Below are 13,355 nucleotides of genomic sequence, written 5' to 3'. Positions count from 1 at the left end.
CTCTACCAGTGAAATGTTCCCTGTGCTTAAAATATTAATATTATATGTGTCATCTTTAACTTCATGCCTTTTGGAAATCAGGTCATCTTTTGCTTGCAAACACGAGGAAATCTGCAGATGCTGGAAATTCAAGCAACACACATCAAAGTTGCTGGTGAACGCAGCAGGCCAGGCAGCATCTCTAGGAAGAGGTACAGTTGATGTTTCAGGCCGAGACCCTTCGTCAGGACTAACTGAAAGAAGAGCTCATAAGAGATTTAAAAGTGGGAGGGCGGGGGACATCCAAAATGATAGAAGAAGACAGGAGGGGGAGGGATGGAGCCAAGAGCTGGACAGTTGATTGGCAAAAGGGATCTGAGAGGATCATGGGGCAGGAGGCCCAGGGAGAAAGAAAAGGGGGAGGGGGGGAAAACCCAGAGGATGGGCAAGGGGTATAGTGAGAGGGACAGAGGGAGAAAAAGAATATATGTATATAAATAACGGATGGGGTACAAGGAGGAGGTGGGGCATTAGCGAAAGTTTGAGAAGTCAATGTTCATGCCATCAGGTTGGAGGCTACCCAGACTGAATATAAGATGTTGCTCCTCCAACCTGAGTGTGGCTTCATCTTTATAGTAGAGGAGGCCGTGGATAGACATATCAGAATGGGAATGGGATGTGGAATTAAAGTGTGTGGCCACTGGGAGATCCTGCCTTCTCTGGTAGACAGAGCGTAGGTGTTCAGCAAAACGATCTCCCAGTCTGCGTCGAGTCTCGCCAATATATAGAAGTCCACATCAGGAGCACCGGACGCAGTATATCACCCCAGCCGACTCACAGGTGAAGTGTCGCCTCATCTGGAAGGACTGTCTGGGGCCCTGAATGGTGGTAAGGGAGGAAGTGTAAGGGCATGTGTAGCACTTGTTCCACTTACACAGATAAGTGCCAGGAGGGAGATCAGTGTGGAGGGATGGAGGGGGGGGAACAAATGGACAAGGGAGCCGTGTGGGAGCGATCCCTGTGGAAAGCAGAGGGAAGTGGGGAGAGAAAGATGTGCTTAGTGGTGGGATCCCGTTGTACGTGGCGGAAGTTACGGAGAATAATATGTTGGACCCGGAGGCTGGTGGGGCGGTAGGTGAGGACAAGGGGAACCCTATTCCTAGTGGGGTGGCAGGAGGATGGAGTGAGAGCAGATGTGTGTGAAATGGGGCAGATGCATTTGAGAGCAGAGGTGATGGTGGAGGAAGGGAAGTCCCTTTCTTTAAAAAAAGGAGGACATCTCCCTTGTCCTGGAATGAAAAGCCTCATCCTGAGAGCAGATGCGGTGGAGATGGAGGAATTGCGAGAAGGGGATGGCATTTTTGCAAGAGGCAGGGTGAGAAAAGGAATAGTCCAGATAGCTGTGAGAGTCAGTTTTTATATCACGGAAACAGAAATTTTGCATGCCACTGTACATGTGTGTGTGTGTGTGTGTGTGTGTGTGTGTGTATGTATGTCTCTGCGTGTCTGCGTGTTTGTTTAATTTATGGCATGCTTGTGTGATTTTCAGGTTAAATTAGATTAAAGTCCATAATTTAAAATGAGCCCTCAAAACAGATATGTGATTATAAGCTCATAATTTTCAAAATATGCATTTTTTTAAAGTTACCTACATTTGGACGGATTCACTATGCAAAGTACATTCTTTCACTCTATGAGTATATTTTCTTTCAACGTTACTTATTCCATGAAAGTGAAAGAAAATTGGAAAGGTGTACATTATATGTCTTTCTGATTTGTTGAAAAATATTGATGGTGTCTGATGTTTAATGGTATTATTTAGCCAAGGAAATATTTGCATAAGTACCAGTTGATTTTCCACACAATCTAAAGTGATTTGGATTTTGGAACAATCTGTGAAAGAACAGCATTTATGCTGAGGTATAAATATTACCATTAGATACACTCCTATTCTATAGTTAATTCAAAATAAATCATTCTGCAAACCTATTTCTTAAAACTAAAATATAACCTTAGGAGCATTTAAACTGTCATTTATTAAATGCAGTACACCGAGAAACTAGGGCAGTGCTGAACTTAAATGTTTCTGATGCATTATCAAGAGATGTATTTCATACTTAGGCAATTAGTAATTTCCCTCTGAAATATCTAGAACCATATCCTGCTGGAATGAATATCTCTTGCCACATGCCATTATGTCCACTTTCTCCTGCGTCCTTCAGCATATATTAACGCAGGGAACTGACAATTTTGTAAGTAAGTTGATTAGAGAGTTATAATAAATAGCACTTGAAAGCATTATTCAACTTCACCCAGAGTTGTTTGTCAGTAGACACATTTATAATAGAGGGTCATTAGCATATTTATATTTTCACACCAGCTTTCCATGCATTTCTGAGACAAAGCAATTGATAATTTCATATTTTAAGAACGATACATTTATTTTTTAATTGACAGATTCCACTAAGGCACAGTTGCAGATTTCCTCCCTTTGCTTTCCAACTCTTCAAAGAGTCAATCTGTAGAAGTCAGCCAAGATGGGGAAGTTTCAGGCAACTTGACCTTAGGATGTTGGCAATACAATTCAATTGCCCTGGAATTAGCGCTAACGCTGGTTGATGCACCAGTTCTATGAACCAAAAAGCATGTTCTAAGCATATTCTGCTTGGAAGTAATTGACCTGTGAAGTTCCACAGGGATCTGTTCTGGGAGTTCTACTTTTTGGTGATTTTTATAAATGACTTGGATGAGGCAGTGGAAAGATGGGTTAGTAAGTTCTCAGATGATACAGACATTAGTGGAGCTGTGTACAGTGTGGAGGATTGTCATAAGAATTTACTCTAGATGGTCAGATTAGAAGGCAGAATTCAGGGTTAATGGTAGATTTCTTAACAGTGTGGAGGAACAGAGGGTTCATGGGGTGAATGTTCATAGATCTCTGAAAGTTGCAAAACAAAGTGACAGGGCAGTTAAGAAGGGATATGGTGTGTTGGTGATCATTAGTCAGGGGATTGAGTTCAAGTGCTGTAAGGTAATGTTGTAGCTCTATAAAACTATCATTGGACCATTGCGGTATATTGTATTCACTTCTGGTCACCTCATTATAGGAAGGATGTGGAAGCTTTAGGGAGCGTGAAGAAGAGATTTACCAGCATGTTGTTTGGACCAGAAGGCATGTCTAATGAAGATTATTTAAACAATGTAGGGTTTTTCTTTTTGGAGCAAAGGAGTATGAAAGATAACTTGGTAGAGGTATCCAAGATGATGAGGCATAAATAGAGTGCATAGTCAGAGACTTTTTTCCAGTACATGTTTTATCAAAGTCTGCATGTAGTATACAACCCTGAGATTTGTCTATCCACAGACAGCCATGAAACAAAGGAAACCATGGACCCGTTTGAAGAAAAACATCAAACCCCCAACACACAAAGAAAAAGAACAAATTGCGCTAATGACAAGAAAAAAATGAGTGAAAAACACAGAATACAGAACATCAAATCACAAAGACTTCAAAAGAGTCCAAGCATATTCAGTTGAGTTCAACCCAGTGATGCGTCTCTTGCTATCTGCAGGCCGCAAGCTCATCTGCTCTGATAAAAATTGCACAAAACAACAACTAAAAAGGTGTCCAGAAACCAGAAACAGATCATAACATGAACTATAGGGTCCAATCCACAAACCACATTGATTTTAACTTGCCCAAGACCCCTGAATTCTGACAGCATCGAACGAGATGAAGAGAGACCATTCACAAGCAGATAGATGGCGCTGAACTTCCACCTTCCTTCTACTCTCATCCTCATTAATTTCAATCTTCCTTGACTTTTTAGATTCAAGATTCATTTATTATCAAATAATATATAAATAACTGAACCTTACGAGTTGCTTGCCCACAGGTAGCCACAAAGCAAAAGACCTGAAATAACCAAATTGAAGAATAAAAAAGAATAAAAATAAAAATAAAAGACCAACACTTGATGTGCAAGAGAGAGAAAAAATAAAAATCATGCAAACAATTGAAGCAAAAATACCATTCATCAGATCTGATCCCTGGAGCATCCCAGAGTAGGACCAAAGCCTTGCTTATCAGTTCATCAGATTAGCGGGCACGGAATGCAGCAGGCGGGCAGTCTGTATAGCCTCAGCGCCATGGAGATGACCATCATGGAGAATGAACAAAATCGGCTCTCGTCCTGACCGGCACCCTGGCTTTTCAGTCTATCTGGGCAAGCATTTAAATTGACCCAACAACGGGACAGCGAAAGGCTCCATGCCCTGGGGAGAGGAGTGAAGATCATGGAGAATGAGCTGAATGGGCTCTTGCCTCCAATCTGGGCCAGCGTTTAAATGGTTTGAAAAGTGTATCATACCTGTCAGTAGGACCTGGCAACCACAGTGGACTTTGGGCCTAGACCATGCTACCCAATGAATTGTTCCAGACCCAGATTTTGCCCCCCAGCCCGAAAGCCATTCTCAAATCAATTTGGCACCCAGAGTGATTCAACTTCAACCCAGGCCAGTTGTATGAACACCGATTCTCCTGCACTCTGACTTTTCCTTTTGATATCCAGAGTGATCAAATTTCGCTCCTGGGCCAGTTGAACAAGCATCAGAACTTCTCTGCCCAGGTCCCGACTTCTCATTTCAACACCCAAAGTGATCCAATCTCACTCCTGGGCCAGCTGCACGGGCATCAGAACTCCATCTGCAGGCCACATACTTCTCCCGAAAACTTGCCGAACTCCCTCGGACACAGCAAAGCACCAGGTCATTCAACTAGCATGAGAACACATCAACAAAATGTAGACCACAGGCTCCAACAACAGCAGAACCACATTTGAAAGAAAAATGATGAAGTAAACAAAATGAAAGGAGTAATTTCATGAACCATCTGAAGGATGCCACCCTTAGTTGCATTGTCTCTGGTGCTATCTTCTTCCAGAAGGTTAGGAAAGCTGAGGCTTTCTTCTTTGAGTGAAAAAGGATGAGAGATGACTTGATAGAGGTGTACAAGATGATAAGAGGCATAGATTTGGTGGATAGCCAGAGACCTTTTCTCCCAGGTAGGGGCTAATGCATTAAGGGCATTTAAGAATCTATTTGATAGGTACAGTACATGGATGATAGAAAAAATTGAAAACTATGTACAAAGGAAGGGTTAGATTGATTTTAGAGTGTGTTAAAAAGTTGGTACAACATTATGGTCTGTGCAGTAATATTCTCTGTTCAATCTTGCACCTTTAGAAGATAATAAACTGGATTAAATGTCAGAAGGATGAAAATGGTAAGGCACAAGTTCACAAAAGCAAATACTGTATAAACTAGATTTTGAAAAGAAACACTTGGAAATACAAAGCAGGTCTGGCAATATATGTGGAAAAGGAAATAGAAATAATGGTTGAAGTCAATGCCCTTCCATCTGAACTGGAAATAATCAGAGATAATGAAGTTTTAAATTGTAGATAAGGAGAGAAGGAAAGGGAAGGAGATCTGTGATAGGCTGGAAGCAGCAGGACTTAAAATGACAGAATAAGTAATTTAAATAAGTTAGAAAAAATGGTAAAGACACAGGTACTGAAGTAACATGTTTAGTCAAGACTGGTGTAAAACAGGGGAGCAGAATAGCTGTCTGAAATTACTAGAGGACAATATGAATTAAAAATGTGAGATACACTGACTGACAAAAAGTCTGTACTATAGTTTCCTTTGGCTCACATTCAGCTTGTTTGGGACAGACTGAAGACCTAAACTCATATTGGAAGTGGGAGAAAGAATTGGGAACTTAGGCTCATGTCCCTCAGTTAAATGGAGATTGACAGCAAAATGGATTTTTGGTCTGCTTTCATTTTCTCTAGTATTGAGGAAATGCCACTGTGGGCATTGTAGGCAGAATACTAAATTACTAACAAACAGAAATTTTTTTTTGCTTTATCTGAAAAGACTATTGTAGCCATGGATAATGGGATGCTGAATGTATTATATTCTGTATATAATGTATGTATTATATCTACTACTCAAAAATGACATGAAGAAAATGTATTGAATAAGTCAGAGATATTAACCAGAGCACCTCAGTGGGAAATATTTCTGAGCAATGAGATGTGAAACAACATCAAATGGAGGCATGATATCAAAAGCGTGGAACAATGTAAAATTAAGTAACATGGTGATGATGCAAAAGTCAAGGAAATGGAAACCCATCATTATTCCTGTTGGGAGGAAAGGGATGATGTGCTCTGTAGTGGTTGGGAAAGCATTGTACTGTTATTTAGAAGTCAGTCTGGGTTTTGTGCTAAAACATTTACCAACACATTAAAGCTTATGTATTGTTTACAAATGACAGAAAAAAAATACTTGATTTAAAAGTTTCTCATGAGCTTTGTTCAATAAGTATTACCTGGTGTACACCACTTGAGTGCACATCATCTATTTTTAAAAGCAAGTATGTAATCACATAAAATCCAAATTATTTGATACATACAGTTATTGATCTTTTTTCAAGTCTCTATAAATGGGCGCACATTTAGCTCAGTAGCTTACAAACAAGAATTAAGATCACTTACAGGGAAATACAAGATTTCTGTACATTTTCCATCGTATACATGTTTGTAATGAGATCAACTGCCAAATTTAATGCCTATTAAATGCCTAAAAATATGAATTCCCAGTGTGAGTCCAGAAAACTTCCTTGATCATGTAAATCTTATCTCCATTATCCAAAATATACTAACAAGAATTTTATTAACAGAAGAACTTCTTAAAGAACGAGTAACTGAATCCTTGTAGTAATATGTCTACCTTGTGTAATCCTAAAATCACTCCAAGAATAAAACAACCGATGCACATTAGAAAAGTATTTGATTTTTCCCTGCCTTATCTTTTGCTCATATTTTGGCCACCACAGAATTGTCTCCACCAAAAAAATATTAATAAGAAAAACTTCTATAACAGCATAAACCCTTGAATGTCTATAGGGGGAGTATTACATTTTTACAACACAACTTAATTTAATACATTTTGAGCGTGAGGCTATGTTGGAATTATACCTTCTCCTATTTTTACCCCTGTTATCTCTGTAAGACTTCTTGTTATATGTAATCAAAACAGTGAAGTGAATTTAGGGGAAATCAGAGGATGTTTCATAACTCAAAACTGTGAAATACTATTTATAAAGTTTCATATGATTATAGGTTTTCCTGATACACACATAACTAGGTGTAGATTAAAGTTATTGATCTGTCTCTATCTTGCCAGGGAGGATTGAAAGAAGTTGAATCTGATACAAGCATATCCCAGCAGCAATTCATTAATTAAATACTAAGTGAGCACTTGACTGAAGGATATACCTGAGTATGTTGGGCACAAAACTCTGTGGGAGATTCAGCTTCTTTGAGCACAAATGAAATATAATTTCTGGCAGGTTTTGCAAGGATCACTGTATGCATCCAATAATCACAGTGGCATTTCTGCTATGTCCAAGCAAATAAGAATGCCTTGATCTATCTGACTCAAATTAATTTACTTCAAACAGCTACACTTCTGGGAAAAAATGTTTTTCGTTGTACATGCCATTAAATTTCTTACAACCTCTGATCAATTTGAAGGGAATTTGGTTCTGAATTGCCTTGTTAGAAAAAACAACAATCTCTGTGCAGTGTGACAGTATCATGAAAGAGCTGCTAGTTTTCAACAGATAGTACTAACCACACTCCTCTGAAAATTTCTCAAAGACTGTAAGAACCTAATAATATACACAAACTAATATTGCTTTATATTAAAATTGTTTGGCAACATTTCATATTGAAGATGTTAGAAAACTCCTCAATACTGAACAGTGGAACTTGCATCCACTGGAGGTTTGGTCTCCTTGGACATCCCAAAGATATGCAGGCTGGTAGGTTAATTGGATATTCAAAATTATCCCTAGTTCTGGTGGGTGATGGGAGAACTTGGTTTATGTGTGGGGATGTTGATGGACATGTGAGAGAGATGAGATCACTGGAAAATGTGGAAGAATGGGATTGATAAGATTGCTCTGAGAGCCAGCATACCCTCATTGGGCCAAATGTTCTTCTTCCATGTCATGAGAATGTAATAAGAGAACATGAAAATGAAAACATGAGAATGATTAGACTGCAACTCCACTTACAAGTCAAGTAAGATGAGGGATGATCTCACTGAAGCTGACTATGTGACTTGCCAGTGCAGGTCAGAGAATATTTCTCTTGACTGAGGAGACACGTTTTCAAAAAAGGACATGCCAGCCATTTGATACAATGATAGGATGAAATGTCTTTATCAGATGCAGCCAATCTTTGAAAACCTCTATTGATGACAATGGTTAAATCTCAGTTACAGAGACAAGAAAGAGACTGACATTTTTAGACAGTAAAGGTATCCAGGGATGGGGCTTTGTACAGGAAGTGGAATATATTAAAAGATGATCATGATCTAACTGTATGGCATGAGGGGCTGATTCATCTACCTTGTTTCTGTACTCATTGACCTGAAACATTAACTACTTCATTCACATGTGGAGTCTGATTTGCCCAAAATTTCAAAACTTTTCTCTTTTTATGGATTGCATTTTAGATATTTTGAATGAAGATATTATATTGAACAATGCACATGAATGAAAAATGAATTCAAAACTTTATTGTGTGTGTATCTTTATTGCTTACGTCTCTGACAGAGATAAAGGACACATACAAATTAAATGTATTTTTCTTATTGTTAAGTATCTTTTGTTTAGTGAGGCTTCAACTCTTGATATCATGAAGAATCAATTACACTTGGATAAAATAACTAATTTGATTCCTTCAGCTACAAAGCTAAGACTAGTCAGAATCAGAATCAGGTTTAATATCACCAGCATATTTCATGAAATTTGCTTACTTTGGGGCAGCAGTACAATGCAATACATGATAAATATAGAAAAAACTGAATGACATTAATTATATATATGTAAATTAAATAATTAAGTTAAAATAAACAGTGCAAACACAGAAATAAGAAAGTAGTAAGGTAGGGTTCATGGGTTGAATGTACATTCAGAAATTGATGGCAGAGGGGAAGACACTGTTCCTAAATTGCTGACTGTGTACTTTCAGGCTTCTGTACCTCCTTCCTGATGGTAGCAATGAGAAGAGGGCATGTTCTGGGTGTTGGGGATGCTTAATGATAAACAGCACCTTCTGAGGCACCATGCTTGACGATGTCTTGGATATTGCGGAGTCAAGTACCCATTATGAAGCTGATTAACTTTACAACTTTCTTCTATCCTATGCAGTACCCCCCTCCAATACCAGACAACGATGCAGCCAGTTAACTGATTATTTATCACAAATGCTCTTTACAGGATTTTGACTGCCAGATTTATTGATTAACTCAACATGAAACTTCAGCATGGACACTATGAAATATTTCTGTTATTCTCGGATAAATCATTAAGAATCAAGACATGAGATTCCTTAATGAGGCATGCCTCCAACAATTACTGCATGAACCTATTTCTCTGTAGTATCTTTGGTGAGCACTGCCTTATGCAAGCATAAGGTTTGAAATGATTCACAAAAAATCAGAAGAAAAATTGCACTATATCTGAGAAAGTAATTATTTACCAAAAGTGGAAACTTCTCACAAGAAGGGAAGTACAACCCAGAGTGACAGCCTAAGAACATACAAGATCCAAATATTATGAAGAACAAACAGGTGGACCAAGGTTTACAATCCATGCCTTAATCTTATTGAAGGAGAAGTGAATTTCAAACATTATCATCAGAGAACAGAACATGCTGCACTCCAAACATTTACACACTTGGTGAAGCATTTAGTCTCATTACATTTCTAAATGGCCTACCCCTCAGCCTAAGTACCTGATTCTTCGCTACAGACTCTTCAGGCAGGAGAATGCAATATTTTGTTATTTATCTAGTCTAACTCTGTCAAGGTTGCATACAATTTAACAAGCATGCTTCTCATTTCTTCCGCTCCACAAATTTCACCTAAAGTAACGCATACAAAATGCTGCAGGATCTTAGCAAGTCAGGCAGCATCTGTGGAAAAGAATACACAGTCAACGTTTTGGACCAAGACCCTTCTTGAGAACTAAAAAGGAAAGAGGAAGACACCAGAATAAAAAGATGGGGGAAGGGGAAGGAGGATAGGTAGAACATGTTAGGTGAAACCATGAGGGTAGGAAAGATAAAGGGCTGGAGAAGTACAAACCTGATAGAAGAGGAGAATGGACTGTAGGAGAAAGGGAAGAAGAAGGTGACTCAAAGAAATGACGGACAAGTGAGAAAAGGTAAGAGGCCAGATTGGGAAACAGAAGAAGAGGAGAAGGGTTAAGGAATTTTTTTTTTTAACCAGAAGGAGAAACTGATTTTTATGCCATCAGGTTGAAGGCTACCTCTAAGAAATTTGATTTCCAAGATCCTATTTTTTTTAGATACTTACAAATGAGAATTTTTTAAAATATTACATTGCCTACCTTTCCGACTTCAAATCTTACTGACATTATTGATAAAATTTTAGGTTTAAATCCTTTGCAGAAGGGATTAATAGCAATTATTTACGATATAATTATGAAATTACAGCCAGGTATATCTGATAAAATTAAAAATGAATGGGAAAGGGAACTTCAACTTTGTCTACCCACAGAGAAATGGGATAACATTTTTCAATTAGTTAGTACTTCTTCTATATGTGCTAAACATACATTAATACAATTTATAGTACACAGAGCCCATATGTCCAAAGATAAACTAGCTCATTTTTATTCCCATACAAACCCTATTTGTGATAAATGTCACTTCTGAGGTGGCTTCCTTAACTCATATGTTTTGGCCTTGTCCTCTTTTGGAAAAATATTGGAAAGATATTTTTGATATTATTTCAACAGTTCTATGTTTTGATTTAAAACCCCATCCTATTACGGCAATTTTTGGATTGCCAGTGGTAGAAAATAGATCTTTGTCTTCTTCAGCCTGTCGGATGATGGCATTTGTTACTTTAATGGCTAGAGGATCTATTTTGTTGAACTGGAAGGAAATCAATCCTCCTACTACGTTCCAATGGTTTTCTCCAACTATATTAAGTTTAAATTTAGAAAAAATTAGAAGTGGTATTTTTGACCCTTCGGTTAAATTTGAAGAAACTTGGAAACCTTTTATGCAACATTTTCATATGATGTAATCTGACCTTTCTGAATCTTTTTTTAAAAACTTAAATTATATGATTAGAGGAGTAGAGTTGACAACATTACTGATCGTGTCTGATTCAAGATATTGGTCTAGCCCTGTTTTGTTCTGTTTTATTTTTGGGGTTATTTTCTCTTTTACTTTTGGGGATTTTTCTTTGTTTATATATACATTTTTTTTCTTTTTCTTTATTTTTTTAATGACTAATTTCATTATGAGTTTGGAAGTCTATTATATCTATGCTACTTAAAATCCTTCTTGTATATGCTGATTAAAATTATTCCAATCTCTTTGTACCAACTTTGTTATTGAGTTTATAATTTTGAAAATTAATAAAAGGATTTAAAAAGAAAGGTTGAAGGCTACCAGATGAAGTATAACGTGTTGCTTCTCTACCCTGACAGTGGCCTTGTCTTGGCATAAGAGGAGGTCATGGACCAACATGTCAGAATGTGAATGGGAATGGGAAACTGAATTAAAATGCTTGGCCTCTGGAAAGTTCTGCTTTGGGCAGATGGAGCAGAGGTGCTCAATGAAGTGATCCCCCAGATTATGATGATTCTCACCAATACAGACAAGGTTGCATCAGGAGCACCGGACATAGTAGTCAAACTCAACAGATTTGCAAGTGAAGTGTTGCCTCACCTAAGGCTGGTTTGGGGCCCAGAATGAAGGTGAAGGAGGGATGAATAGGCAGGTGTCGCACTTAGGCTGCTTGCAAGGATAAGTGCGGGGAGTGAGGTCAGTGGGGAGGGATGGATGGACAAGGGAATCATGGAGGGAGGAATCCCTGCAGAAAGCAGACTGAGAGGGGAGGTAAAAATATATTAAGTGGTAGGATCCATTTGCAGTTGCTGGAAGTTACAGAAGATGATGTGCCGAATGTGAACGCTCATGAGGCGGTAGGAAAGGACAGGAGGAATTCTATCACTGTTAAGGCACCGGGAAGATGACATGAGCATGGATATTTGAAAAATGGATGAGATGCGGGTGAGGGCAGCATGGATAGTGGTGGAAGGGGAACTCTATTCTTTGGAGATGGAGGACATCTCTGATACACTGGAAATGAAAGCCGCATTTGAAGAACAGATGTGGTGGAGGTGAAGAAACTGAGAAAAGGTAATAGCGTTTTTACTGGAGGTAGGCTGGAATAAGGAATAGTCAGGATAACTGTGGGAATCGGTAAGTTTATAAAAGATGTCAGTTGACAGTTTGCCTCCAGGGAAGGAGCAGAGAGATCGAAAAAGGGGAGGGAGGTGTCAGAAATGGAAAAAGTGAATTTAAGGGTAGACTGGAAGTTAGAGGCAAAGTTGATCCAATTGACTAGCTCAGTATTGGTGTGTGAAGTATCACCAATGCAGTCATCACTGTAGCGGAGGAAGAGCTTGGGGAGTATTCCCAGTTAAGACTTGGAACATGGACTGTTCCCAGTAGCCAAATAAAAGACAGGCATAGCTGGGTCTTTGTGTATACACACTGCTACCCCTCGAATCTGGAGAAAGAGGGAGGAGCCAAAGGAAAAATTGACAAGAGTGAGGACTAGTTCTGCCAGAAGAAGGAGGATGGTGGAGGGGAAGTAGTTGGCTCTTTTATTGAGAAAGATATGGACACCATTGAGGCATATAGGTGAGAAGGGACTGAACCGGTGGGGGAGGGGAAGCAATAGAATGGAGTCTTGGTATGAGTACATGAGTTTGGTGGAGCTGGAGCAGGCAGAGACAATAAACCTACCTGTTTTGTGGATCCTGGTAGATGGCAGAAGTGAGCAGAACAGGATAAGGGAACTATAAGCTTGGAGGCAGTTGATGGGTGTTCTGCAGAGTTGATGAGGTCAATGAAGGTGTTGGAGGCAGTTTTCTAATGGGTCAGAGTGGGTTATGTATGAGGAGCTTTCTGAGGTTTCCCACCTGACCTCAGCTATTGGAGATCAAAGCACCACAATACAACAGTACCCCACCCTTTGACCGTGTGTTTAATTGTAAAGTTGAGATTGGTGGACAGAAAGTGAGGTCATTGCCTTCAGAAAGAGTAAGGTTCGAGGAGGAGAGAGGAGTTCTAAAGTTGAGATGGTTGATATCTTATTGGCAATGAAAAGATTTAGAGCAGGCAGTGTGTCCAAGAAGAGGAAGAAGGTTGGAGACTGAAAAACAGGTGTGGAATTTTTGCCAAAGTATT

This window comes from Mobula birostris, chromosome 10 (genome assembly GCF_030028105.1).
Source record: "Mobula birostris isolate sMobBir1 chromosome 10, sMobBir1.hap1, whole genome shotgun sequence".
Taxonomy (NCBI): domain Eukaryota; kingdom Metazoa; phylum Chordata; class Chondrichthyes; order Myliobatiformes; family Myliobatidae; genus Mobula; species Mobula birostris.
The sequence above is the reverse complement of the archived record's forward strand: the minus strand, read 5'-3'. Positions refer to the sequence as shown.